The sequence below is a fragment of the Gavia stellata genome, chromosome 14 (genome assembly GCF_030936135.1).
Source record: "Gavia stellata isolate bGavSte3 chromosome 14, bGavSte3.hap2, whole genome shotgun sequence".
Classification (NCBI taxonomy): Eukaryota; Metazoa; Chordata; class Aves; order Gaviiformes; family Gaviidae; genus Gavia; species Gavia stellata.
Genome location: NC_082607.1, coordinates 9116345 through 9142446, shown reverse-complemented (window position 1 = coordinate 9142446; position 26102 = coordinate 9116345).

The following is a 26102-nucleotide window of genomic DNA, read 5'->3' as shown; positions in this document are numbered from 1 at the left end:
GTAGATGTAAAAAGTCAAAGAGAACGAAGCGTGTTATTCTGGTGCATCATTGCAGGGGATGTGATACGGGAGAGAAGTGCAGCCAGCGAGGAGACCGAGGACGGACACAACACGTAATCGCTTTCTCAGCCAGCGGGTCCAGGCTGAGAGCTGGTTCGGATCTGGACAATGCTTGGTTCAGTGACCAATATAAGCAAACTAGAAATACTTACACCTTTCTGTCAGCTATGATTTAAACCTAATAACATATGGAAATGAAAGCCAGATTTTATGGACATGTACTCTAACTACTTCGGACAAAGTAACTTGGGAGCAAGCAGAGATGAAGGGCAGCGAGCACACAGGCTGTGCGCTGTGAAAGACACGCCAGTTCGAAATGCTTACCTGGGCTTAGCGCACTGATTTAGACATGAACGCACTGTAAAAGAAAACACCCTGAAGACCATCAACAGCAGAAGATACTTTAAAAAGAAATGATAGTTCAGAAGTATTAGGAATGATTTTAACAAGTTTCCTTTAAGAGAAAAGGAAAGTACACACCGGATGCTCTGCGAGATAAACACTGATTACAGCTGGGAATAACCGCACGCGTATTAAGTAACAGAAAGTGTTGTGTGGCAGAAAGGAGACTGAAATAATATGAAATATTCCCACTCTATAAAAATAGCCTAGGCACTCTGATGTTAGAAGCCCTCTGAAGTTTCCAGAACAAGAGTTGTCTCTTTCCACGAGAAGCCCTCACGTCTGCGTGTGCTCGTACCTATTTATATACTTCCAGTAAAAAATTACTGGTGCCGACTCCTTTCTGACGTCCCACTCCCAGAAATAGCCACTGTGACAGCTCCTGGAACAGCCTCAGCCCCTCGGCACCGATGTCCAACGGCAGCATGGCTGCAACACTTCTCGTGGATAAAAAAAAACAACTCCTTGTTTAAAAAGCAGCACAGCAACCCCTGCACCGGCACAGCAGCAGCGCACATGTGGCCAGGGAGATGTCGCCCCTTTCCTCCTTTGCTGTAGTGAAGCGTTAATGCAGCACCCGAACGCCCATCCTTGCACCCCCAGTGCTTCCCATGGGAGAAGGGGCTGCGGAGAGGGTACCAAGATAGACGCCCCCCCCCCCCCAGCTTCAGCTCCCCCAAAGGCACGGTCAGGGCAAGTCAAAAGGTTCTTCAGAAAAGCCCAAGATTCTGCAGATTCCCCCCCCTCGCAGGGAGCTGGAGACAAACTCCACGGCTCCCGAAACACAGCCCCGCTCCGCAAGACACCCCACCGCAGAGCTCTGCACGCCCCATCTCTGCATCCACCTTCGCAGGGTTCAGATACCCAAAATACCCAAACCCACCATTCTTGGGCTGGTTTGCTCTGGGGTTGGGTTTGTTTGTGGGTTTTTCTGAGCTTTTTTTGTCCTCCTGGAGCTCCACCTGATTACACGGGGTATCCAAAACCTCGGAAAGCAAGGGCATCTCCCGAAAAATCTCCCAAAGTGATGCTCTGGGCTTAAGACAAGGCAATTCTGCGCAGCACTGCTAGTATAAAGATGGGCCATTTGTTACTTCCAAAGTCAGGTTCAGCATTTTTAAACCTTTGAAAAGGTAAGTCGTGGCACAGGGATCCGGGCGGTGTAAAAGAGGCTGTAGGTGTGACCCAGCTGCAGGCAAGGCTGGGTGGGCCAGGGGTGACCCGCTCGGAAAGGCGTTTCTGCAATCCATGCAAGCCGGTAGTTTATCCTCAGGTGTAAGAGAGGAAAGGACAGTAGAGCTCACAGACAAGACAGACGCCTCGGTGGGAGAGGCACAGTGAATGAGAGGTCAGAGCCAGCACATTCTGCTGCCGCATGAAGCCGCTGCAGCCTCTAATCACGCCGTACTCATCGGCCTTAGGGATGTGCCGAGGTGGTAACAGGAGCATGTTATACTCCAAATCCCGCAATGCCGATACCCTGCGAGTTAGTCCCTCCTCGCCATTTCACCAGCGCCCTGGAGAAAAACAGCGGGCGAGTCCTGGAGATGCACCACCCGCCCCACTGTGTTTGAATAGCGGAGCCCGACAATAAAACCAACTTACTGTAGGTGTAGGAAGCACACACAGGGCACTGGTTTGCAGAAGCTGCTCCCAAGAGAGGAGAGGATCCTGCTTCCTCCCAATGCCTGAGATGGTTTACAACTGCAGGAACGTTCAGTTTCCAAATTTCAGAGCTTTGAGCAAAGTCGGTAAATTCCACACAAACCACCCAAACTGCAAACCGCAGGCTTGTCACTCGGAACAGATTGTGTAGATACTCACCAGAACAGCAAACACCCACGCTGTTAATAGACAGCTTTCACTCACGGGATCAGACAACAACAATCCCCCTCATCCAGAGAACTCGAACACGCACCCCGTTTACTGCTGAAGCTATCAGTCACCTGCTAACAGCTCAGCCTGGGTGGGATGGTTTTGGGGTGCCCGTCTCGAGCTCTAGTCCCACCACGGTGCTCAGAAGCGAAGCCCTCGCTAGCGAGATGTCCCGGAATGACCACACCAGCACCTTGCCCCAAATGCTGGCCATGCTGAGCACACCCGCCAGCGGCACCAAATCCCCTCCAGCACCCACCCCATGAACACAAGCCTGGTTTACCCAAAAAACACCAATGAGACCCCATGCAAGAGCTGGGTACAGCTCCAGTATTAGCAATACAAAGCCGGGCTTGGAGCATCTCCCAAGAGCGCAATAACACGGTAGCAAACTTGGGTTTCATTCCCGGCGTGAACACAGCCTGATGCCTTCCACTCTGGTGGGGTACGATGCACTACAGTAAATCACAATTAGCACATACTCCAACCCATTTTTCCTCACTGTCAACAAGTAGTGTAGCCAGAAGGGCTCTACACTTAGGGAACATCTTTGCCTTTTGTTTGTGCCTGGATTTGAAGTCCAGGTTACAGCTCTCCAAAGCACAAGGAAGATTACAACTGGGATCAGATTCTGGGGTAGAAAATCATCCAGAGCCACGAGCTGCAGGGAAGCCCTTGCAGGAGTTCTGCAGTTGCGCTTGAACTAAGCAAGGACTGCTCTGCTTGGCGTATTTTCTTCCCTGCTGTGCACACCCACCCCCTGGACCTGGTCTCAGCACAGGACCCTGGGGACAGGATTGCTTCAGGGACCCACCCTGCTATCAGCCCAGCTGCATTGGCCACCATAAGCCAGACCAGCAAAGCGATCCTTTTGGATCTCAAAATATTTGGTGGGGGGGGAGAGGGGAAGGAGGTTTTGTAAACTCTCTGGTGCTGCCCACTTCACTGGACCACATCTATTTGTACTGAGGCAACTGCAGCGACCGCAAGCTGCAGTTCTGGAACAAGTCTCAAACAGCTCTGCCACAAAATGTGCATGTAACCATAGTTTTAAGAGGGCAGACTAGAAAAAAAAAAACAGTTGAAGCCTGAGCACCCAAGCAACCTTCTCCCCAAGACACTCAGAGGTCCCCCTTCGCAGACAGGCCATGCTATCTTTCTTTTTTTTTTTAAATACACACTACAGCAATGCAGCAGCAGTCTCAGCAACACAGCTCTCCCCAAGTGCACACCCACAACATGCAGCTCAGGTTCAGCTCCCTCCTTTGCCCAACAGCACCCAGCCCCCCTGGCTTGCTCTATCAGCAGAGAGACTCTCCCCAGCAGCAACACCCAACAGTGGAGCATAAAGTTTCGGGCTGCTACATTCAGCTCGTGCAGCAGAGCCTCAGCTCCGGCCCCTGCTCCCACAGCAGGGCAGGTCACACCATTTTTCCAGCCTCCGAAGCTGGGACAAACCAAGGTCTCCCCACTCCCAGGGGCAGCAGTTCAAGACAAGCTGCAGCTCCACTCCCAACTTCAAGGCTCAGCGAGTCAAAGAGCAAAAAAAAAAAAAAAAGGGAATGTGACTATTGCTTAAGGGTAAGCGTTGAGAACCATCACTTGAGGACATCCTTCTCCTGGCCTGAGGGAGAAACATCCCCCATCCCAGCAAAGAGCCTCCTGGAAGTCGCAGCAGCAAGAGAAGGCTGGTAGCAGATCCACCTTCTCCAAAATCCAGGGGGAGGAGGTCGCGGGAGGAGGCAGGACAAGGCTGTAACCCACAAGCCAGCAAAAACGGGTCTCCCATATTTTTCTTATTTGTCTACTGCAACCGCACTTCAGTGAGATACATTACTAAACACAAGTTTTATTTTAAAATCTTTTTATTGGTAAGTCCACCACAGTGATTTACATGTTATTACAGAAACAAACTCCCAAAATGTCTTTCCCTGGACCACTGCAACTGTTCCAGGTGTTTGGGCTTTTTTTTTTTTTTGGTCTTTTTAAATGGTAGACAAACCTTAGTATCTGGAGAAGTTTTCTTTCTTCCCATCCCGTCAAGCTGCAGAGTCACCAGCAAGCCATAATACACGTCACTACAGACTCCGCTGCGAGAACTGATTACTGACAAAAGCTATGTTGTCAGCGATGAAGGTCTTGCGGTTTACAGATGGATACCGTGCAATTTTTCTCCTACTAAACTAATCAAAATTGCATCGTGATCCACCCGACAACAGCAAAACAAAGCTTACCATATGGGAAGTTTGGGGCAGTGCAGCCTGAAGACAAGTCCTCCTTTCCTCCACAGGCCGGGACAAGTGCAATACTCTACATACAGCTACAAGTAATGCAACAAATCCCCACCCATGGAGAAATCAGCGCAAGGCATCTTCAGATCTTCCACGGAAAAAAGAAGGGGGGAAAAAAAAAAAGCTTCAAAACCCATTATTCACCAGATTCACCACCACCACAGTCAGTTTTGCATGGATTTGCACAGCAATTTTAGTAAGCTGGGATGCAAACCTGCAAAACTGACTGTAATCAGCACCATCTTCTCCAGAAACTGCCACTAGCTAGGATGCACTTTATCTAGCAGTACTGTAAGTGCCCACATTACAGTAGGTCCAATTCAAAGCTACCTGCACTATGAGCACTTTGATACTGCTAGGACAAAACTACTTCCCGAGCAATCGCCTTCAATGAAAAAACGCTGTAACTAAAATTGTAATTGCTGAGCTAAAGCCAGATGGATGCGGTTTTTTTGGACGTGCAGGCAGCAGCTTGTGCCAGAAGGAGCATTTAGGGCAGTAGATTCTACGCTACTTCACTAACTGCACTAGATGCACCTTAACACAAGAACCATTTGTAACGTAGCTCTAATGCAGCAAAACAGCCATCCTGGTTACATCTGTGCCCTGCTACCGTCACTGAATCGCCACAGTAATGCCAGAAGTGCTTATACTGCAGTAGATCCTAAACTCTACCTGCACTGTAAGCACTTTTGCACAACTCAAGGCCCATCACCAGATAGAAACTCTTCTACTTAAAAGGTCTTCTCGTTTCAGCGCAGCTAAAGCATCACAGAAGCGTCTTGACTGAAGCGCAGGAGCCAACAGTACCTGCCAAGAGAGAAGACTAATATTAATGTTGCATAACACAGATATGGATTTGCTACTCCATCTAGCAGAGAGATTTTCTTTTTAAAGTACAGAGGCAGAAATGGGTTCAGAGTTTTGAGAAGGCAGTTTAACTGAGAGCACACCAAAGAAGGAAGAGTCTGCAGCTGATTTTCTCTTAAATTAAGGTGAAAATGGCTTCCTCCAGCTTTTAACGGCAGTTAAAAAGCACCGCAATAGGTATCAAAACATCCCGGTTTCCTGCTCTCGGGCATTTGGTGTGTTACTACAGCGCGAGAGGCATTTTCCTTGACCTTTCTCCCGGAGCTTTACCGAGTATCTTGCATCACCCAACCACCAAACATGTTCCCCCCCAGTAGCGTAAGAAAAGTTCTGACACATGATCCCGCACCCTCCGCACCAGATAATGGAGTATCTGTCCTCCAGATGATGCCGTTAACTGCAGCGCAGCACAAAAGCGACGAACCCTCTTTGTAAGAGGGTGTGTGGGGGGGAGAAATACTAACAAATTTAAATTTCCCTCCGTGGCCACGCTGCCAAGACCTGGCGTTACAAACCTGCGGAGGTGGGACGGCTTTTGCGGGGGATGCCCGCGGGCGGCGGGGCTGCCCCCCCTTCCCGCACACCCCAAGCGGCTCTTACACAGAAGCTGAGCCGCTCCGGGTGTTTATGGCGGGGGGGCTCTGCTAGGGGAGGGCCCCCACCCCCGGCGGGGCGTTATCTTCCCCCCGGGGCGGTGCAGCCCGCCGTTATCTCCCCCGCACTGACCATCTGCTCGGGGCGGGGGGGGATTGCTCGGCCGCGCTCGCCACGTGCACGGCGCTCCCCCCGGGGTGGAACCGGAGCATCCCCGGGGCACCGGCCGGCGGGCAGCACCGGCGCTTTCAGTGCGGAGCACGCCGCCGCGCCCCCCCCCCCCCCTTCCCCGGCCCGGGGCTCGCCCCCTCCCCGGGAGGGGGTGCGGGGCGCCCCGCCACGTGCTGCCCGCCCCGTCCGGGGGGCGCGCGCTGCCGCCGCGGCGATTAAAGCGCAGGAACAAAGCACGGTGGGAAATGCAGTCCTCCATTCAAAGCCCCAAAAACGCGCCAAGCCGCCCGCCCGCCCCCCCCGCCCCGCCACCAGGAGGGGCCCGGCTCCCCCCGCGCCCCCAGGGAGGGGGAGCAGCGAGCCCGGCGCTCGGTCGTGCCGAGGGCGGCTCCGCACGGCCGCGGGCGGCCCCTTTGTCCCGGCCCGACGGGGCAGCCCGGCTGCCTCCCGCCGCCCCCCCCCCCCCCCCCGCCGCCGCCGCCGCCCCAGCCCCTCTCCTCCCCTCCGACCCCCGCCAGCGCCGCCACCCCCGGTCTTGCCTGAGCGCGGTGGGGGCGGCCCGGCGGGCACGGAGCGCGGCGCCCCGACGGCGGCTCTGCCGAGCGCGTGGTCCGGCTCCCGCCCGCCCCCTCCGCGCGCCAGCGAGCGAGCGCGCGCGCACCCGCCCGCCGCGCGCCGCCTCCCGGCCGGCCCCGCACTACAAGCCCCAGCGCGCCCCGCGCGCCGCGCATGCGCCCCGCCGCCCGGCCGCCGCCATGTGCTCGCGGCGCGCGCGCCCCCTCCCCCCACGCACCGGCCACGCGGGGGCGGCGCGCGACCCCCCCCACCCCCCTCCGCGGGCGCGGGAGAGGTGTCACGGGAGGGGGGCAGCACGCGGGGTCCCCGTCCTCCTCCTCCGACCCCCCCCGCACCACAGCGGCCGCCCGGGGAGCCCCAAGTTTCGGCCTCCCGCCGCGGCCCCGTCCATTGTTGGTGCCGCGGGAGCGGCCGGCCATGGGCGCGGGGCGGGGGGGGGGGGGGGCACCGGCCGCTGCGGGCGGCCCCGGGGTGCGGGGGGCCGGGCCGGGCGCGGAGCGGCGGGGGTTGAGGCGGGGGGGGGGCCCGCAGCGCGGGAGCCGCGGGCCCACGCGGGAGGCAGGGCGAGCCCCGCGCACTCCTACAGGTGGGTGGCGGCCGCCCGCGCCCCGGCGAGGCGCTGGTCCCCCCCCCGCCGCCCCCGGGACGGGGGTCGGGGCTGCCCGCCCGGCTGCGCGTCCCCCCGCCCCGGGCAATCCGTGCCGCCCGGCAGAGATTGCGGCTCAGCCCGGCGGCTGGCGGGAAAGGGGGGGAAAGAGCGAAAAAAAGGAGGGGGGAAAAAAAAAAGAAAGAATAAAATAATAAAAAGCGTGGAAACGCGGGGAGCACCCGCGGGCTCGCGCCGGCTTTTGGGGAGGGAAACAAAAAAGAAGCGCGAAGGAAAGGGGAAGAAAATGGAAAGATAAACACGTTACCTTTGAGCCCGAGCAAAGCCCTGGAATAAAAAGGGTTTTACGAAAGTGGCGCGAAGACAATATCATGTGATCCCAGCCCAGGGCGTCTCCTTCCCGCACCGACCAGCCAAAAAAAGAGAGAGGAATAAAGGGGGAAAAAAGTACATCCGCTCCCCACGCCATTAGCATAATTAATTGTGTCCTGCAGCTGCAGGCGCAGCTCCCCGGCCAATGGCAGCCACCGCCGCCCCGGCCTCCTCTTCCTCCCGCCGGGGAGGACGGTGGTGGCCGCAGACCTCGGGGGCAGCGCCCCGGGGGCCGGCGGGGGCCGTGCTGCCCGCCCGGCCGGCCGGGGTTTGGGGGGAAGGAGAGAAGAGCCGGCGCTTCTGGGGGGCGTCGTGGCCGCCCCGCGCCTGGCACCGCTCGTGGGGGAGAGCGCGGGGCCGCCGGCGGAGGCCGCGCACCCCGAGGGGGGCCCTGGCCGGGTGGGGGGCCGCACCGGCGCTGCGCTTCCTTCCCCCTCGGGGAAACCCCAACCACCGCAGCAGCCGCGCAGCCCCGCGCGTGGCCGCGGTCACTCAGGACCCCCCGGGCGGCGCTGGGGGGAAACTTGGGGCCGGTTTGGGGCGAAACGCCCCGAGGCGATGTGGCGGCGGGCCTGGCCCGGCCTAGCTTGGCCTACGCGGCCCCGGGCCCGCGCCGTGGTGCCACCCCGCCGCCGGCGGCTCCCCCCTTCCGCCCTCCCCGGCCTTCCTACACCTGAGCCCCGCCGGGGCTGCGCCACGAGGGGGTCTCGCCGGAGACCGGGCGGTGCGGGGGACCCCCGGCCCTGACACGCGGCCCGGCGGGGCGGCCGGGCCGGGGGAGCGCGGTCGGCCTGCCTTGGCGGGCGGCCCTCGCAGGAATGCTAAAAATGCGCTAATTGTGCCCTGCCAGCAGCCGCCGTTCCTCAAGGATTAGAAGTAATGATCTTTTTTAAAAAAAAATAAATAAAATAAATAAAATCGATCGATAATTTAGAGTTTCACCCCGCTTCCCACGAGGCCGCTCCGTTCGGTTCGGCGAAAAGATACGAGGTGCCCGGTTTAACCCCAATCATCGGTATCCGAAGTTAGAACAAAAAGGTCCCCATGGAAACCGGGGAGTAATCTATCAGTATTACGTTCGTTACACAACGAGAAAAGGGCTTTTGTCCCGCCCGTATTTACTACTGTTTAATTTCTTTTTTAAAATTCTGCAGCCAAGTTCTTTCAGGTTTGGAGGGCGAGTTTTGCCGAGCTTCCCTACTTTCCTCCCCGCGTGCGTGCGTGTGCGGCCTAAAACAAAGCGACCATATCAAAGCGCTCCCGGAGCAAGACAGGAGGGGTCTCCGCAGGCAGACCTGTTTCGGAGGCTGTTTTATTATTTGTTCCAGAAACTGCAATTTGTTTCTCCGTGATCAGTGGAAATGCTCGGCCGGGTTGTTCTTTGCAAACTTTACGTTGTGATGTTTCGGATAGATACCGGATTTACTGACTCCCGATTTGGAGCTGCGGGGAGATTTTGTGTAATGGAGGACGCAGCAAAATTCAAAATTTAAATTTTCTCCTCATTAGGCAAAGCACCTTTCCGAAGTCCCAAGCCACGAATGGTGAAAGACAGCAAAATGCTCAACATCAAAGTGTTGCATGGGTGTGTAAATTTGTTACTGATGCCCCTGCAGACACGGAATAGTGAATTGACACAGTAATGAAAAACAGAAAAGCGTCCCAGTAACTCATATAGGCTCAACAGGGTAGAAAACAGTCTCAAATAAAAGTTACTTCATGTCTAACTCTGTAAAACAAAACTTTCTAAAACTTGTAGCAAATAAGCACGAAACATGACACAGTACTAGAAAACTGTCTTCTTTATATAAGAAACGAATCATACGCTTTGCGTTGACACTTTTGATTGCTTAATATGAAAAGTTGTATCCTAGGTGTTACTCAAATCTTACATATGCATAAAGTTACACACGATGCAAATCGATTATCTCTTTTCTGTCAGTCCAGAAATAAATTAGCCTTTCAACAAAGAGAGCCTGAAGATGGTGAAATAAGTCTACATGAAGTGTTGCACAGATAAGATTAAACGGTATTTTTACATCCTCCTGCTGACCTTTGACTTGTGTTTTTGTGTATCTTGGAAGGGAGTCTTGGGGTCTGCAAATACATCAGTTGCTAAAAAAAGTAATGGTCAAAGAAAGAAGTGCCAGAACATTTCTTAATATTTTAAAGGGTATTGTACGGCTAAAGCATTCGTCTGCCACGTCAGCTAGGCAGACAGTTTTGCCCTGTGTTGACGGCCTTTTCAAACGCACGTGCTTTATGGATTGTAGCCTGGTGCTTGTAAAACACGTTACTTACCGTGGTAAGCTTTTGTTCCAGGTTAGGAGGACCATTATGAAGACGAAGCGAGGTGCAATCCCTATACAGAGATACGAAACAAAAAAGTATTTTCCTGAAAATCACTTTCAGAATTTATTGTGAAATTATACAGCTCACTCTTTTCTCACACCAGATATGCAGAAATTTGGGTATTTTTTTGTCTGTGATGGAATCATGTGCGTGCATACGTGCTGAGAAGGTATTTCTGTTTCCTTCATTGCACTTTTCTTCTCAGTGCTGCAGCTAATTCTGTTCTATCTCTTCTTAGTTACTGATTCATTCATCCTCTAACAACTATGTTCAAGGACTGCCTTGGACCACCTCCTCCACTTCTGTTTCCTTCAAGAATCAGAACTATTGTCCGACCCTTTTCATGCTGAAGAACGCGCAGTGAATTGTGCTGAACTATCCGGATGCATAAAAGAAAAGAAATGAAAATCAGAAACAAGTAAGAGGGATGTATCTTTGTGAAACAGAAAATTATTTTTTCAAAACAAACTATCCAAAGATGCATATCGATTACTGTACGGAGAGATTTCTGTTAGATTAATAAAATCTAACTGACTTCGCAAAACTCTGGGAATAGTTGAAAGTCTTAAGAAGGTCTTCTACTAAACTTGCAGAACAGCAGCATGAAATCGGTGTCCAAAAACCTATTTTATAGCCTGGTCTGGAGTCTTTCAGACATCATATTTTACACTTTTGGAAGAAAATGTTCAGAGAGATCAGGTCATCTTAAAAAGAAACAAAAAATGCAAGGGAATATTTAAGAGAAAATACTTAAATCGTTAGCTACAGAGTTATTCTTCTGATCCTACAGAGGCTGCTAACTTTTTCTGTGAATGCTCACACAGTCACAACTTTGGTAAATCTTTGCAGGAGTGGACTTCCTTAAAGATCTGTCTTCATTTGTCTTCCGCACGCTTCGGCTTTTTCGTGTAACTGTGGATTACCTGTTATTTGCTGCTAAACTGTCTTTGTTTTAAAGCATTCAGCTGAAAAATACATAGAATGAAAATCATTTTCCTCTTCTGAGGACAGAATAGAAGCATATACTTTGAGATTACAATTCAAATTTTTCCACTATGTCAATGAAAAATTTAACTCAGGATTAGTTTTCTGAATAGTCTCTACATATTTGCACTTCTCTGTGAGAAATGACTGATGAAAGAGGTTTTATTACAAAAGATGTCATACTTTTGTCATTGCATTAGTAAAACAGATTTAAACCTGGCATTCAGCTTTTCATTTCTATATTTAATTTGTAAAACTATTACATATAGAAAAATAGGATACAGATAAGCTATGTTACTCTGCATTTTTGTTATGTGAAATATGCTTACAAAACCACTAAACCCTCTCCTAAATAAGACTAATCTACATGTAAAATGAGAAACAAATGTATACTAATGGCATGGACTTCATGTCTAATTTTAATAATTTTTAGTAGAATATTGATTGCTGTGATAAATAATGTAACATTTGCTGTATCTCTGATATGCTCTAAAGGACTGCCGCATACTAATGTCTCAAACCCGTCTTTTTAAGAGCTCTTTGACAATTTATTATAAACATGTTTATTAAAACAAAATGTAAAGAAAGAAAGCTCTGTCCTGTATTTATTTTCATAGTTTGGTAGCTATGTAAATATGCTAAATTCTGCATTTAACTTTCTAACCCTTTTCATTTATTTTGTATTTATATTGTTTGCTAGCAGGCTGAAATTAAATTTCTGTGCAGCTCTGTTATGCAATTTCTACAGGTTTTGATTCTGAGTTGCTTCCACTTTCATTAACATCACGGGAAGTTAAATGAACTCATCTCTTCACAGTACTGAGTTCTTCATCTATTTCTTTCTGGTTTAAGGTGGGTTAAATCCTGAAAACTGGATGTAAGTTGTCTAACTGAAAAGGCAGTTACTTGCATGACTGAATGACCCATGTTGTGTTCACAGGATAGGGCCCTGTCTAATGCTGAGCCGCTGTATTAGAAATGCTTCCCACATTAACTCGCTCAGTAACAGGGTGTGCATTTTCCTCATGTCAAAATCAATTCTTTGAAGACAGAGTTTTGAAGGCGTAGCCAAGCTGGCCATATATTTTCTCTTTTAGATTCTCTAGGTAGGTTTAGTCCTGTTGAACGCATTTCAGACACAATACGCATCCTTCTGCCATTTTGATAAGATCATGGATCATACCTGCCCAAATTACTTCATTAAAGTCTCTGTGGTTTGAGATTTGCCTCTCTCATCAGAAGGTTTTTGTTGTATTACAATTCCTCTGCTTCATTTCAGTCCAAATGTGCGTGTCCTTCCCACAGACAGGTTTCCAATTTTGCCAAATGTTACTGGTATTTTGATGAGTTTTCTTATTTGTAGATGTAACACAACATTTTAACTCATGCATACATCCCTGCATATTAAACGTGAAGTACAGTTTTCTATTTTGTAACAGTACACAACTTCCCCTTTTGTAAAATTGCTTCATAAATTTTATTTCTCCACAGCTGCCAATCAGAATACATTGTGAGCTGTCTAGATTTTGTGTAAATCTTAATTTTTGGGTGAGCCACATATCTAAATGCGTGTTTAGGCCCTTAAAACTGTAAATAGCTTAAATGAGGGGTGTACAAGTTTCCAAACCATGAAAGCTCTGTCTTGAGGAGCAGTAATCTTTCCATCAAAACAAGTTACAAAGGCAGGCTACACCGTGAAGCTGATCCTACAAACGTTTTACACACATGCCGGGTAACGGGGACACGAGTGGTCCCGTGGATGATTCAGCCCAGTCCCTGCGCGCACGGGCAGGGAAGCCTTCGGCCCCAGTCCCGCACAGACCTTGTGCGCACGCCGAACTTCTCCTTCAAGTCAGTGGAACAAAGTAGGACTTGTTTAAACTTCTTCACTGTGCGTAAACTTAAGAATATGCTCGAGTCATTTCTAGATGAGACATCTCCTTCCAAAATATACTCCCTTACACCATGTGACATTTTAGAAATGAGTCAATAAATTACTGTTTGACTACGGGTTACACATAAATTCGTATTTTGTTGAGGTCTGTTATTCTGTTACTGTAGGATGCCGTACAGTGTTGCCTCCATTTTTCTCTGCAACCTACAGGTATTATCAATGTTTGGCGTAAGGACCTGATGAGAAGACCCAGAGCCCCAGAGCTTTTCCTCGCATTCCCGTTGTGTCACGTGGTCTGTATGTTGCTTTCTGTCCAAATGTTCCTTCTCAGGTAAAGGAACACATTTACCTTTCCCCTGTTGATCAGCTCGTACACACTCTAGGGGGGTCGAGCAGATGTTAGATTTTAAGCATTGTTTCTGACAGGTAGCCCCTAAAAAGAGGCGGAGGTATGGGCATTTGTACCTGTAAGAGAACTGGCAGTGTACACACGCACAGCCAAAAAACCAGCTGGTACTTTTTTTCCGACGTTGAATTCCTACAGTTGCACGCAATAGGAAATGCTAGGATTCTTCTTTTTTTTTTTTGCAAAAGAAACATGAACACGTTGCAGACAGAAGCTGTCAGGTTGCCTGTTAAACGTACAAAACTTGCGTAGAGGCAGGGCAGGCTTTATAAACCACCTGCAATTGGCAGAATGCTCGTACTTCATGAGGTCCCACCAGCACCCGGAGCACCCCTGAGGGCCTCTTCTTCTGTGCAACATCAGGTTGTTCTTCAAGAGCACTGATGATCAGCGTGCCTTCAAGAGCATCGACTGCACGAAAGCAGATGTCCTAGACAGAAATCAGTGTACGTAGCCATTACATAGAAAATCTTGTCAGTGAGGATGAGCTCCTCAGAGCAGGGCAGCGTGAAATAGTTTTTACATACGTTTTGGGGGAGGCATTTCGTTACGCAGCTTGTCAAAGTTTCCCTTCAGTGATTTCCCTTCCAAACACTTCTGCAGGAGCTGGGCAGCACTAGAAGGTGTCTCTCAGAGAGGCTGTTGCCTCTCACAATAGCATTTTAGAAATTCAGGGAAGAGCTGAGTTCACAGGGGAGTTAAAACACGTGGAGACCTCAGGCTGACTAAGCACTAGGATGTCTACTCCAGCCTGCAGAGCAGCTCAGGATTAGAAGGGCATAAAACCAGCTTAAACCTGCTACATGTTCCCAGAGCTATGGCTAGAGGCGTAGCACGAAACCTCACCTCTCATCCCGCAGCAACCCTGTTTTCCCAGTGCATGTGTTGTGCATGCTCCAGGTCCCTAGGAAGAAGATAAAATGTATTAACAGCAGTTTAACACATTTTTGGATGTGTATACTTAAAGGATGATCCTGTTATCCCAAGCTCAAAACGTTCTGCTGGAAAAGAAAAACATGACAGGAGGTAAACAAACCTGAGCACGAGAAAAATGTGTAATTTATCTCAGCCTAGTGGGAAAATGTGCTTGCTTTGAGTAATAAAGTCCACAGATCCAGCCCCGGCTGGAAAAAAGGCTGAGGATGGATACGGACTGGAGTTCATATACAAAGATGCAAAGAGGGGGTTTTTTTGGCAAAAATAGTTTCCTTTCTAGGAGGCAAGCTCCCTTCTGCATCAGAGTGCGGTAACTAAATGTCTAACCGAGGAGAGGGGGTGGAATTCCCCCTCCAGAACCTGTCCCAGCTGCGAAACCCTCCAGAAAGCGGCTTTTCCCCGCTGCCAGCGCCAGCCAGCGTGGCTCTGCCCCCAAGCTGCAAGCAGGCTGAAGTACAGCACCAAGAAAGAGAAGTATCCCCAAACCCTGAATTATACCCACCCTCTTTAATAACCGAGGGAGAGAGAGGGACATCTGGGGTGAAGCCAGAGGCCGAGAAGACCCTCCAGCCTGGGAAGCGGCAGGAGTTGCGGGCCGCTGGCAGCGAGGATGCGCAGCAGCATCTCTGCGGTGGCGGTGGCAGTGCGGGATCTGATGGCAGTTCAGGATCCGATGGCAGTCCAGGATCCGGCACCGCAGCAAAAGCTCTTCTGCAGAGCTAAGAAGACTGGCTTCCAGCCACGGCGAGAGGCAAGCGGACGCAGTGTCCTCTGTCCCGCCAGCGCTACCTCCCCTTTGCCTTCTGGCACGAGGGGTACGAGACCAGCTCCTGCCCCATCGGATTTCCAACAAATCATCCCTCCTGGCATAGTCCTTTTCTAGAACTTAAGAGTTGTTGGCTTTGGAAAGACACCTCCTTTCCCATGTTTGCATGAATTTACTCCTACTGTATAAATGAACCTATTAAAAGCAATGCTTCTGCGGTGTAATTTTGTTAATCTAAATAGAGCATGGAGCTGATGTGGATGAAAGGTAGTTTTTCCACATACATCACGTATCTCAGGACATCACGTTCTGTGAATGTTTAAGAACAGTTTTACTGTGCAGCTCATTGCATTAAATTATTTTCTGGTTAAACATGAGCCATATGCAACCAGCTGAGGCAAATTTGCAGTTTACATCGCACAGTTGTCAGCTTTGCAAAAATGAGCGAAAACATTCAGATTATTGTGATTCAGCCCTCGAAACAAACTCATAACATTGTAACTTTAATAACGTTCCCCACCATTTCTTTTATCTAAGGATAAAAGTTAAAATTACAGCCAATGTGTTGAAATTCTTGGAGGCAGTAGCTCTTAAGAATTTATACTAAACTGAGTTAATAAATAAGTCATCTAGCTCCTGAGTCCTCCTATTACATATGCCCTTTAGTTAACTCTTTGAGAAAGAAAATCATACGTTATTTTCTTTAGATTTTCATGGAAATTATAGGCCAGTTCTGCAAACGTCTAAAGATGCAAGCAGCTTTATTTATGTAAGTAAAGTTACTCGTGCATGTAAATATTTTTAGGATAAGACTTTTAAAAGTGTACATCAACGAAAAATATTGATATGTGTCATTTTGCCTGTTCAATTAATTCTTGCCAGTACTGACTAGCAAAAACATGGCATTCGGTAACAAAAATGCCTTCGTGCCACGGAAAATGGTGAAAGCTTTGTTGAGTTCTGCCTCCTACAGGACTGCGATAGAAAAAGGTGAGTTTAGTGCTACAGGCAGGACTCAGTCTAAACCCAGACATTCTGCAAACGACTTCGTCATCATAGCCACGCTTATTTTTCACAAAATACTACATTCTGGTGTTTGAATCCATCACAAATATTTTTTCTCCCATACAATCATTAGAAGAAACTGAAGAGAATCAAGTCCCAAAAAAGTAATTGAAAAATTAAGGGTCTTAATTGAGAATTATAAAGCTAAATGCAAAATGTAGAGCAAAATGCATAGCAATATGCATTTACTATTGATTTTTTAAAGTTTCAAAATGGATTCACTGAAAAACTTGGAGAAAAAAGTGAAAAATACACAACATTTAAGGGCAGACAGCAAGAAAGCAACTGGCATGCTGGGGGTTCTTTCAGATCAGCATGTGCTCTCCTGTAAACCGAGATGCTTAAAAGATAATGGCAGCCAATAATTATTAACACTGAAATCATATCTACCAGCAAGAAGAGAGTTGTAGGAGTTTTATGAGCTCTGCGCAGGAGTGAAACTCCAGCTGAAATATATATTATGCAAAACAAACTCCATGCAATTTCAGCTCAGAAATGCTTTTGAGGTACCTTGTGACAAGGCGCTGGGTCATGCCCTAGGTCTTGAGAAGCCCGAGTTAGTAGATGTTAGTTTTCGTTGGGGCTTTGTTTACCATGGACTTAGACATTTTGTATTATTAAGAATCTGTGGCTTATGAGGACATTCTATTTATCTTACCAGTCTTTTTTGATGGAAATGCCTGAATTTTCTTGGAAACAGGGATTTTATTGTGGATTCCTGGTGCCCCTTGGAGAGGCTTATTTTTCTGGACAATAGTTTTCCTTAGTGTCACTACCCTTTTGATTTCCCAGTGGTCACAGGCTCTCAAGGTCGTGCAAAGTGCATCCTTTTGTTATAATGGACCCAGAATTTTGTATTAAAAAGGCAGCAAAAAGATCTCTGTTTAGTGATTTAAAGTATATTTTCTGCCATGCACCTCTGCATTAGATTTTGGCTGTTCTGCTTAAAAAAACCCTGTGTAATTTGGAAGATAAAAGCTTTGAAGGCAAATTGCAAGAGTACGCTCAGCATATATATATATATATATATATATTTAATTTACCACACGTTCCCATGTAAAACTGAACTGCAGATTCTGAAGCAGGATTTTCCTCTGCATAATTTAAACAGTCAGACATACTGTACCTTACACATATTGTAATGTAAAGCATTAAACCAAAATGCCTTTCTATTTTGTTGATTTTGATTTAGCTTGACTTTTCCTTCCTTTTCTAAATTACTCATTTAGATAGACCCTATTCCCTTACGTTCCTCCTGATGCGTGCTGCATTAAAAAATGTCAATGACTGCTATGGCTTGTGGCATCACTGCATTTTGTGATGGTGCTTTGCTTGCCTGGAAGATAAATAGTGTCTGTACTAACCAGAAAGCACAAAACTTAATGAAGACTGAAGATTCAGTGAGAATAAGATTAAATCTAACATAAAATTTTCCCTTGAGATGTGTCCGTGTTTGCAATCTCCTTCTGACCTCTGTAACATCAAATCTGGATTAAATGTGAAAAAAATACGTCAACCTTTAAGAGTGTTACAATTCTTTCACTTTTCTTTACTTTTTGTTACAAGATTCCAGAGAATGCCATATAAATTTATTCTCTGCTTTGTGGGAAATATATTAAATCTCTTCACAAACTGTTTGAAAGCATGACTTGGAATAAGTACAGTTTGTCTTCAAAATGTTGTAGGCTGCATGAGGTGCCTCGGGGCTCAAGAGGTCACTTGTAGGTTTGGGCTTTTTACGAAGTTTTTAGCATGCCTGTTAGGCTGCGGGCTTTTGTTGTGCTGCTTCTTCCAGCTTTTGCATAATCAGTTTTAGAAGTATCATATCCTCTATTCTCACTATAAAATCTATGACCAAAAAGAATCATTAAAAAGATCCCATGCATTAGCAACTTAAAAATTATTGCTTTCTGCACAGTTTAATTGTCTTTTTCAAAAGTAATTATTTTACATGTTTCCGCAGAGATGACCAACAGTTGTAACATAAAATGTATCAGCACTCTTAGCATCGTTCCCCCCAAATAAATTCTCACAATCAGTTGAATTGTTCAATTATACAAATTAAAACAATCTTTAAAAAAAATACTTCTCCACTTCCCTGATATAAAAGTAGACTGTTAAAGCTACAGCCTTTTGAACTGCATTTTTTTCCTCCAAATATGCTTTTGCTTAATTTTTTTTGAAAGTCTCTAAGAAGAAATGAGAAGAATCAGTTGATTTCACTTTTGCTTACAAGTAATATCTGACCATTTTCATTGTCTAAACTTGCTCCACTAGCACAGCGCTTTAACTTTGCTCTGCAAATCTCTGAGTAATGTTTATACACGAACAAAAGTGTGGTAACTGCATATTTTACCTGTACACATTTTTATGAACCGATTTTATTAGAAGAAAATTTAATTATAATGTTTTGCCTAAATTACCAGGCAATTCCCTGATACAAAGCTTATTAAAGTCACTGGAATTTTTTCTCTTCACTGATTTCAGGTTGAATTAGAAAAAGGCTTTGAAAAAGACTTTAGCAACAATAACTTTTTAAAATTCTGTTTAACAATGTATGACACAATAGATTATTTTGAGAGACTATAACATGAGACTCACACATAATTTTATTGATCTATGTTTTTTATTTGCAAGATGTGGCTATTTTTCCACGTTTTTCAGTCTTCAGTGGAAAAAAGACTACCAGCTTCAATAGCAGCTTTGCCTAATTGAGAATTTAGGACCAGTCCTCTTTTTTTCTTTCTTCTTTTTTTTTTTTCTTTTTGCTTGAAATGTTTTCAGGTCAAAGTAGAGCTGATTCTCTAATTAAGCTCTTACACGCTGCTACATTCTAGTAACGATAGAGTTAGAAGGCAACAAATTCACTAAATCCTCCAGTCCTGACAAATCAGGTTATTTTCCCATCTGCTCCTGTTTGCTGGAATCACTTTTTAAATCTACCTCTCTGATTCCCACAGAGCAGGCTGAAGGATTTTCATTATCTCGGAGTTACATATTTATTTTGTAAAGAGATGATGAATTCTTAAAAGATTCTATTTCACATAGGGGGTTTTTTTTAGAAGAATATGGAATTTTCTTAGAAACCAGGATTCCTTTTTAGTTTAGATCTTTTCTTGAGCTTTGGATGATGCAAGCCATAGGCATAAACAGCCACACAAAGGAAACTGGGATTTTATTGTGCATTCCTGGTGCCCCTTGAAGAGCTTATTTTTGTGGACAATAGTTTTCCTTCGTGTCACCACCCTTTTGATTTCCCAGTGGTCACAGGGTTCCAGGGTCGTGAAAAGTGCATCCTTTTGTTCCTCCTAGCCTAAAATTCTGTATAAAAAGGCAGTTAAAGGACCCTAAAGTTGGTTAAGGCACGGAGGGTATTTTGTGCAGCAGAACTTAAGTTGCATGCTTTGTTAAATTACTGTTAAGATTGCAATTCAAGAGAGAAGATACCATTAAAGACATTGTTAGAATATCCAAACATTAATAAATATCTATTCATGAAGTCACAGAATTAATCCTGGAAGTTCTGTTAGCATTCAAACAATTAATGATCACCAAACAACAAAAACTCAGCATTATTTTAATATCTAGCTATAATTAGAAGTGTTTTCATTAATTTTCTAGTGTCTTTTTAAAAGGGCATTACTACGTATTTGTAATTTTGTTGAGAAAGACTAACAAATTATTATCAACACTTTCAGTTAAATCACAGTTCTTAAGGACTCTTTACTCTTTCAAAAAGACTAATGAAAACTGAATTTCTGATAGGAAACTTAATAGCCCACCTTTGAAGTTTTTCAAGAAAGAAATAAGCACATTTCTTAAACATGTGCGCTTCATTTTTTAAATACAATTACTTATACTGAATAAATTTTGTTATTTGCAATAGTGTAGCTCTTTAACATTCCCACAGCACGCTCCCATCGTTGTTTCAGTTTTTATATATGTTTCTAATACAAGATGGCTCTTTAAGAGGAGATGCAGCCCAGCACCTAATTGTTGGAATTCGTGGCTTGACAGTACCATGCTCTGGATACGGTCAATACTGTAAGAAGGCGGCTGGCAGTCGCTCTCCCCTCCTACATGCCCATTTAAGTAGACTAAAGTAGTTTTAAAGGTCCTAACTAGAGCAATAGCAGCTGCTGGGTGGAGAACAGTGCAAGAAGCTGGAGAAGTCCTGCAGCGGGGCTGTGAGGGACGGGGAAGCGATCAAACACAAGACTGAATCCAGGGGGGAGACGGGGTGGAAGGAAGGAGAGTCATCCAGTAATACCGGAGGCTGAGATAAGACACCTGATTTATTTATTGCTGCTAAGCGCTGGAGCCTGTGGTGCGGTGTCAGACTCCTCTACGCTTTAGGAGTAAGGCTGATCACATCTTTCAAAGAGAGAAAATTAATTATTTCCCAACATAAAATGTTCCATGAAAAGTGTATTATTTCTGAGCAAGTGTTGTTCTGTTTAGTTTCCTAATGAAAAAAAAAAAAAAGATGTGTGTGAAATCTGAAATAGCCTGATTCGGAAAAGCTTCATGGCACTTGTCAGTGGATTGCCTCATGTTCCCATGTTCCCTTTTTAGCCAAATTCCCACGAGGCAGGCAGAGGCTTCTCTGACCCATTCTCTTTTTCTTTTTTTTGAGGGGGGAAAGAGTCCGTCAAGATAAAGACATTTTGCTTATGAAAGAGCAGGATGCATTTCCCAACATAAACACTGTAGTTTGTAAATTAATGGGGTTTGTACTGAAATGTGTACCAAAGCCTTCTAAATCGTCCCTGAAAAACAAGATAAGAGAGTATTTTTAAAGCTATTTTATGGATCCCCTATACTCCCTCCCCTTTCAAAGAATTCAACTCTGTAGTCTCAAGGCGCAATGCTGATTTTTCTGAGAGCAAAAGGAGGGCACCCGGAAATAGAAAGAATAGACCCTGTGAAGTATTCCATGTCCAGAAGACATTTTCATTCTTATTGTTCAGATTTCTTGTTACCTTGGAAATGGAAGGTATTTCTAATTTACCAGAATTAAATTAAACCAATTTATCTATCGGCTGCTGGAATGCTCAAATATTGGCTATATCTAGTGCCAGAGTGGCGAGTCACAACTAGGTTGGTAGACCAGATTCACTGATATTTAATACTAGATGTATTTTCTCTGGTTCAATGTATGGATCACACTCATTTATGCTGCGACAAGATAATTTTCTTTGCAGTTGGTGGCTATGACGTTTGGTGAGCAAAGATTTAACTTCTAACGGGGAAGCATTCACATACAGTGTGTCTGTATATACACACCGGCCTTTCAATATAGACAGTGGGCTTATAAGGAAGATGGAGAGAGACTTTTTACCAGGGTCTGTAGTGACAGGGCAAGGGGCAGCGGTTTTAAACTGAAAGGGGGTGGGTTTCGATTGGACATAAGGAAGAAATTTTTTACGATGAGGGTGGTGAGACACTGGAACAGGTAGTCCAGGGAAGTTGCGGACGCCCTTCAAGGCGAAGCTGTACGAGGCTTTGAGCAACCTGGTCTAGTGAAAGATGTCCCTGCTCATGGCAGGGGGGTTGGACTAGATGATCTTTAAAGGTCCCTTCCAACCCAAACCATTCTATGAGTCTATGAGCAGTTAATGGCTGCTACCAAACTTCCTTGTCTTGTTTGACCGCATGGTTTTCCTAAACCCGCCTTGCCGTTTCCATGGGCCCATCTCAGCCCAGAATCTCCGGCAGCCTGAAGGATACTTTGAAGTAGGATCACATAAAACAAACAGAAGCTAGTATCAGAACAAAAAATCCATTTTGGGGCTAAGAATGGTTAATTTCTGTTTCGTTCAGTGCTTCCTTTTAATACAAGGAAAGAAGCTGAAAGAATTGAGAGGGAAGGCTTCTTCCAATAAATGTTTGTAGGTTTGGCCCTTGGTCAACATAGACCCATCACTCACTACTTGATGCAAATTGGAGGTGCTTCATTCTATCGAGGTGTTAATTATATCCTTGGCTAAGTAAATGTTGAGGCTGAAACACATAATAATATATGTCACACATTTCTATGACATAATACGTATGTACAGGATAAACCAGCACCATATACAAGAAAGGCACATATAAAATACATTTTAAACCATGTAATTAAATTTTAAATATTATTTCTGTAATATCATATTTAAAGTTTCATAAACTTTATAAATAAATTAACATCCTTTATTAAATATCTCACGAATTTATGTTCGTTAGTCTGATGAAAAGCAAAATGCATTTAAGCTGCAATTGCTCTCCTATGCCCTTTCAGCTGGGAAAGGCAACACTAGACTCCCCTCCTCCATTAACCCTGTCAGAAGCTCACACCGGGCTGATCCCCGGGAGGATGAAGTACAGGATGGAGCCACCTCCACCGCTCGCTTGGACAGACAGCCGTTATCAACCAGTACAACCCACAGAAATCGTAGTTGGCATGTAGAAAAGCAAGGGCGACATCTCCAAAACCCTCTGTTGCTCTCAAGGAATACAGACCTATGCACAGAAGACTAAATATTTATTAAAAGGAGTCAAAGAAAATTCTTCTTAATATACAGTCCTGAACCTGCCGTTGTACTGGGAAATCTGGGAACCTACACAACAGCCCAGCTCTTCACAAGTCGGATGTGAGAAGGTCGGATGAGGGACGCTTTCCAAACCAAAACCGCTTCTCCAGCCCACTTCCAGTTAAAAAAACGGGTGACTTCATGGACAAAAATGTACGTTTAACGTAACTTGTGGTAGGACTCAAAAGCGATAAATTGAGTCCAGAAAAAGAGAAAACCCTTGTAGCTAATGAAATATTGATTAGCAGTGGGAATTGGCAAGCGAACAGCTGGTTTTCAGAAAGGGGCTGAATCACGTTTTGGTCACAGAGTATCTCCAGGGCCCCCCTAGCTCTGAGTGTGCCTGTCCTAGACCTGAAGATAGCATCCATCCATACGTGTAGCTCCCAGACCTTCAGAGCATCTTTTTTCAAACTTCATCAGCAATCAGATTAAGAACAGCGACAGTATCCGGTAAAATAATGTCTTTATTTTCTGTATCTTCTCTTCCTATCCACCATTCTGCTCTCCTAAATACTTTTTCAGATGTAATTACGATATCCTAGCTCAGGTAAGTGCAGCTTTGAGTCTCAAAGGTAGTCATGGTAAGGTGACGTAAACATACAAATTAGAATAAAAGGTGTTGGAGATGTTTTTGAATTGCATTCAATTCTTTTGCAGTATTATCCAGAACACATTGGGGGGTTTGCTGCCGATGTCTAATATCTACAGTGAAATTCACCATAATTTGTGTTCTTTAATATTCAAATATATTTGGTCTCAAATGAAATTTCAGTGGAAGTAGTTATGTTATAATGTTTTAAAAATCTTCCTAACTATGTCTCAGAAGACTGTGACTTGATAATCCAGAACCTCTTGCATTTTATCTGTGATGAACTCGTGCCATGTGCTTCCTAAAGCTGCAGGAGAGATTGGTTGTGAGGCAAGTAATTTTTATTAGTTATAGTGAAAGCTTTAATTTTCCCTTCTTTTCTTGGCAGTAACTCTCAATGTATCATTTTTCAAGCCACAGACGTGAGAAGATTCTTGCTGAATGTTCGGAGGAGAAGCTAACAAGTCCCTCAGCAGAATTAGTGAGTGGGTCTAATGTCTCTTTAGGAAATTTTCTCAGGAAATTTAGCAGCAGACAATCCTCTCTTCTGTATAGGCATTCAGGCCAGGTACATCGTTTGGAATGTCTGAGCACCTTCCAGCAGCCCATTAAGCAAAATGACTAGCGTATCTCGTACGTGGTTCATGGTGCGGAGAGAAACTGTGCATTAGGGACGAGTTCATAAAAGGAAAGTGACAACAACTGGAAATTTTCTCTGTGTCTTCCTCCAGTGCTGCCTGCTCCTCCCGCGACAGGATTTCATTCTTCTCGAGTTTTGTTGGGGTTTTTTTGCAGGTGTGAGTGCATGAGACAGCCTCGCACTTCCTGAAATCCAGAAACTGAAATTCTGAGCATCTTTTTTTCTAATGCTTTAAAAGTAAACTGCCGATTTCTGGTAAACGCTGTCTACCTGGCAGGTTCCCTTGTCCCTGGAAAGCAGGACCGCCCCTGTGGCACCTCAGACTGCAAAGAACAGGCGGTGGGAAGGTTGATGACAGAGGTTGCTCTCGGTATTCTGAAAAGTAGTTTGTTTAACGTGCGCATTTCTCTCCAGAAGGACAAGCTGCCAATCTGCTCTGCGTTTTCAGACCGTACGACCGTCAGTCTGGGTACTGACTGATTCTTTCTGACTGGAGGAATGACAGCCCAGCTCCTCCTCTGGGACCTGCTGGCCCGACTCCCGAGGTCGCTTTTGCTCGCTGACCTCATTGCCATCTTTTACCCGGTCACTGGGAAACAGAGCTGCTACCCTCCTCAATCTGTAACACTAGATACTCACTTTTACGGTGCGTTTAGAAATCTTGCGCCGTTTACAAATACTCTCTTCCAGATCCAGCAAGGGCGTTTGAAGATATCGCTGCCTCCAGCTTGTTATCGCTCTGCCAAAGATTACTGACCCTGTAGATCTAAGGAGAGAGTAACTCGTATTGCACGCTCTCCAGTCCTCATTAAGAAAAATCATTTAAGTAATGCACATGGATGTGTTCAGTTAATCTGGTCCAGGTGAGAGCTGGGGAGATAAAGGGGCTTCTTTTAAACTGCTCTGCCAGCGGGGATGGTGACAGTGTCTGGTGGGAGAGGCACGCTGGGGAGTAACGTCAGCCAGCACGTGCACTTGTATCAGTATACTGGATTTATCTTTGTGGTTTTCATCTCAAATGGATGCTGGCTGACCCATGTTTTCAAAGGAGAGCATTTCTGAGGGAGAAAGATGAATGTCCCAGAAAAGCAACACTAAAATGTCTCTTTCTTTCTCTCGTCTTGGTTGGCAGAGCTTGAAAACAGGGTTACCGCTTATGAAAACAGATGATTAAACACAACGTAGTAAGATGCTAAAATTCATGTTTTGCCACCACGTTCTGTCTGTGGTTTGATTGCTTCTTCTAAATATTTGTGTTCCTCTTTGCGCAAAGGTTTCCTCAGTTCAGTGCTGTCAAACTGGAGTGACTCTGGTGACAGCAATGTTCCCTTACGCTCGCTGTAGCTACCACAGATTCAGCAGAAGCGTTTTCGCTGTTACACAGGCCAGCGTTCAATCCTCCCGGCGAGCTGCGACGTGGCTGTCACTGCCCACCCAGGACATCTCTCTGCAAAGAGCTTCTGCGGTGGGCTGCGGGCTGTGGGCTGCTCCTCATCTGCTCATGGGGAACTGGGGCCTCGTTTCAATTTTACGGGTGTCGCCTTCAAATTACCAGTTACTAGTCTGTCACTGGAATTTTTTATTGTTGGAGTTTTTGTTCTGTTGCTAGAAAAGCTGTCTAACCCAGGAAAGCATGCAGTTCGGAATGATCTCATGTTGCTTGAAGTATTCCCCTTTTTTTTTCCTTTTTTTTTTCCTTTTTTTTTTTTCCCCCGCTTTTTCTGCCAGTGCATCCTCCTAGGATATTGTAACAGTCACTTCAAAAAGCAATCCATACCTGGAGACATTTGACAAGCACTTTTAGGAAAGAAGGAAATAGAGAGGGGAAAGCACTGAGGTGGAGAAAGTAAGGGTGGGGCAGGATGAAGACATTAAAATTAAGAAAAAGACAAATAAAAAGACAAATAAACCTACCTGAGTGCTCCTCCCTTCTTTCATTAGATTCTTTCTTAGTGTCTAGGGCAAATTTACCTAGGTCACAAAGAGTTACTGATTGTCGGAGAGGACTAGACCCTCCCCATTCCCTTCTGCAATATGCTTGTCATGAGACTGGAAGAGGAGACTCCACAAACACAGGGCT